Source organism: Triticum urartu, chromosome 7 (assembly GCF_003073215.2).
Source record: "Triticum urartu cultivar G1812 chromosome 7, Tu2.1, whole genome shotgun sequence".
NCBI classification, from domain to species: domain Eukaryota; kingdom Viridiplantae; phylum Streptophyta; class Magnoliopsida; order Poales; family Poaceae; genus Triticum; species Triticum urartu.
Window position 1 is genome coordinate 558,375,994 of NC_053028.1, and position 4,378 is coordinate 558,380,371.

Genomic DNA, 4,378 nt, shown 5'->3' on the forward strand with positions numbered 1-4,378 from the left:
TTTTTAGATTAAGACCCTGCGTAAACCTTTTTTACTGTCTCTTGTTGATACATATCCATCGTTGAGAAGGATGCTGACGTCTTGGCATGTGGCCACGCCAGAACAATGTACGTACCTGGACACAAGGGGCTTCTTACAAAGGCCATTATTCAGGCCCGATTTATACCACAAAGACCGAATACCTTAGGGAGTGTTCGGCGTCGCGAGTTTGGCCCTATATGAATCAGCTCCGAATCATTGTCTTTGGTCAAATGTTGGGTTTGCCCGGCTCCTGTGTTTGGTGCCTTACGTTCCGCTTTACTGGCTAAGGTAGCACCAGGAGAACTACTGCGATTGTGCCCTGGTTCATCCGTACAAGCACCTCAGTAGAGAAAGCCGAAAACTGACTGTCATGATATAGCGTGAGACTGGTCAACCACTCGATGACCTGTTGGAATGTTAGAATTCGTCCGCCTTAACGAAGGGCCGTTTTCCAGCCAGGCATGTACGCACCCCGGGATCGGGAGAGTGCGGAGCCACCAGGGGCTATCTAGTAGCCCCACTGTCAAACTCCTATGGCTAAGTGAAAGTGCTAAAGCATTATAGTCCGGTTGCCTCGCTCGCTCCGCTATCACCTCCTTAATAGGACCAAGATTTTGGGTTAAGTGTGAACGCGTGTTTTTGCGAGCACCTCCGCATTATATGCGTGGGGGTTGAAGCCGACGGCTGCAATCTTTCAGGTTATACACATGTATACATAAACGGCCGCCCAGGAGGCATCATATTACTTTCAGGCAAAAGTATAAAAATAGCCTTATAAAACTTTATAAAAGCATTTCGCTTACAATGAGATTACATATCACTCAAACGTAATATTTTTTGAGCACTGGGTCTCTATCAAACGAGCACCCTCACGAACTTCTTCAAAGTAGTGCTCAGTAGCCATTCGGCCTATGGCCGAATCCCGCACTGCAACCGTGGTGGCATCCATCTCCGCCCAGCATGCTTTAACACGGGAAAAGGCCATCCGTGAGCCCTCTATGCACGCCGACCTCTTCATCGCATTGATGCGCGGCACCACGTCAAGGAGCTGTTGCACCAAGCTGAAATAGATGTTCGGTTTTGGCCTTTCCGGCCATAGCTGATCCACAACAGACCTCATGGCGCGTCCGGACAACCTATTCAGTTCGGCCCATTTGGTTAATTGGTCAGTCAATGAAAGTGGACGCTCAAGAGAATGGAATTGTGTCCAAAACAGCTGGTCCACTTCACGGTCCGTTTGACCCTGGAAGTACTTGACCGCATCGGCAGCGCTCGCCGCCAAATCCATATACACATCCTCCGAACTCCACAGCCGATCCAGAGGGGCATACCGTGGATCTCCGAATTTCCTCCGCAACATAAAGGATTTCCCAGCTACAATACCCTCGGCTTCCCGCATCTCCTCCTTCTTCGCCCTCATAGCAGAGCAGATGTCTTTTTTCGTCGCAGCAGCCTTCTCAAGGTCCGATGCCTTCGCTAAGTTTTTCTTTTCAAGAATCCGGCAACGGTCGGCGGCGGCTTTTAATTATGTGGCCATCTTGGCCATCTTATCTCGGCTCTCGCCATGCGCGGCCTTCTCGGCTTGCAACTCTTCGGCCGCCTTCAAAGCAGCCGCATTACCAAACCTCGCTTGTTCCTTGGCTCGGGCAAGTTCTGCCCGCAAGGCTTCAACAGTGGCAGCTCCATATGCAGTCACAACATATTAAAGATATTGGCATCATGCTACTCTTACTATGTGGCGTTTACCAGACAATGACACTTACCCTGTGCCTCGTCAAGCCTTTTGTTAACAAGCTCGATGTCGGCGTCTGCCGCATCCAACTGCCGTTTTAAATAGGCAAACTCGCTAGTCCGGCTAGCCATTGGAGCTTCCATCACCTGCACATAGAGGCAGTATGGTTATTACCTGGGAATATGATCCTCTGTTCATCGTCGTTTCCAACGACCACCAGAGTCTCAGGGGCTACTATCTACACAGGGCACACCTAGCATGTGCAGGACTATTATACATTATTTTATGTACCTCAAAGCCTGTCAGTAGACTCATAAAAGCTTCATGCAATCCACTTTCGGCGGACAAGATTCTCTCCATCACCGTATTCATCAGCATACGGTGTTCATCTGAGATGGCCGCTCGCCCCACCAACTCCCGAACATCCGATCGCGCACCAGACGGTGCCGGACTCTTTTGTCTGCTCTCTTCGGGAGCCGAACACTGGGAGCTTCGGGGGTCAATGGGATTATCTTCTGGCCTCACCGGATTCGGAGAGGCCCTCCGCGACGACACTTCGGGGTCGCCCGCTTCCGGAGCGGAGGATTCCGGAGGAGGCGTTTCGCTCTCCATCATCTTTGGAAGAAGATCCCCCGAAGACGAACTCATTTGAGAGGGGCTAAGGCCCGAACTGCAAAGATATATGCGGTGGTCATTTTCTCAGAAGAAAAAGATGGCATACCTGTACTATTAAAGTATTTTGGGTCACTTACGACTCGCTGGAGGATTGATCCCCATGCGGACTTGGTGCGGCAAAAGCACCCCCCGAGGTAGGACCCTCTGTGGGAGACTTCTTCTCCCGTTTGGAAGCTTCGGCTTCCGAATCCCCGGGCGCAGTCCTTTTCCTCCTCCGGTCGTCTTCCTTCATGGAGACGCTCGCTCCCTTGGTTAGAATGGGCAGCGTTGGGGGCCCGCATTCGCCCGTATTATCCTTCCCAGTATCTTCCTTCAAGGGCTCCGGGCAGGGTGCGACCTGGAGCATCTTTTCCAATACTGGATTGTCCAAACCCTCAGGGAGGGGGGCCAAACACCGAATCAACTTCGCCTTTGTTATCCAGTCCTGGTCAAAAAGCGAACTCTCAGAAATAACTTCGTAACAAATGAGAGATAGTATGTTCGGCCGAAAGATTCCTTACCTGTTCGGCGGCGCGGTTACTGCTCAGGCCCACGTCCTTGGTGATTTCCGGACACTCTACCTGAGGTCCAAAGAATGACTTGTACATCTCCTCGTGCGTCAGGCCGAGGAAATTTTGAATGACACGCGGTCCTTCGGGATTGAACTCCCACAAGCGAAGGGGCCGGCGTTTGCAAGGCTGGACTTGACGAACCAGCATAACCTGTATTACCGCAACCAAACTAAAATCTCCATTGAAGAGATCTCGAATGCGGCTTTGCAGTATAGGCATGTCCTTGGCTGGACCCCAGCTCAGACCTCTGCTGATCCATGACATCAGTTGTGGTGGAGGGCCCGAGCAAAAAACAGGGGCGGCCGCCCACTTGGCACTTCTAGGAGCCGTGATGTAGAACCACTCCTGTTGCCACAATTCAGACACCTCTGGAATGGAACCTTTGGGCCAGGGGGCTCCCGTCATCTTGCGTATTGAGGCACCTCCGCACGCTGCATGTTACCCCTCGATCATCTTAGGCTTTACTTCAAAGGTCTTGAGCCACAGGCCAAAGTGAGGGGTAACCCGGAGGAAGGCCTCGCACACAACAATAAATGTCGTGATATGAAGAAAGGAGTTCGGAGCTAGATCATGCAAATCTAGCCCGTAATAATACATCAAACCCCTAACGAAAGGATCCAGAGCAAGTCCTAGACCTCGGAGGAAGTGGGAGACGAACACGACATTCTCGTTGGGTTCGGGGGAGGGGACGGCCTGCCCTCGAGCAGGCAGCCGATGCAAAACCTTGGCGGTCAGATATCTGGCCTCCCTCAACTTTTTGATGTCTTCTTCCGTAACGGAGGAAGGAATCCATCGGTCTTGAAGGCCAGATCCGGACATGATTGAGGGTTCGGAGCACCTGACCTGAACCTTGGGTGTTTGAGCTTGAGGTGGGGGAAGGATTCGATTGAGCACGGGAGGGGAAAAGTAAAAACCTTGTCCCTTTATAAAGAGGGTGAATATCAAGCGTCCTCTCCATGGCCGTTTGGACTTGCAAATAGTCTAGGAGTCCTAGAAGCGGTTGGGTTACCCACGCCCGTATTGATGAGAATCCCGGAATAAGGGGACACGATCTCTGCTTTAACAAGACATGCCAAGGAAACCGCCTCGCATAACACGCTGAGATGGGACAGTAAAACGATTCGAATAAAGGCTTGGCCGTGGTGTGATGTCACACTACGGAATACGTCAGCAGATTAGATTTGTGTAAATATTATTCTCTCTATGGCAATATGTGGAAACTTATTTTGTAGAGCCGGACACTATCTTTCTGTTCAAAATCTTCTATGAAGTACTTGGAGGAGGAACCCGCCTTGCAATGCCGAAGACAATCTGCGCGCCGGACTCGTCGTCATTGAAGCCTGGTTCAGGGGCTACTGAGGGAGTCCTGGATTAGGGGGTGTCCGGATGGCTGTACTAT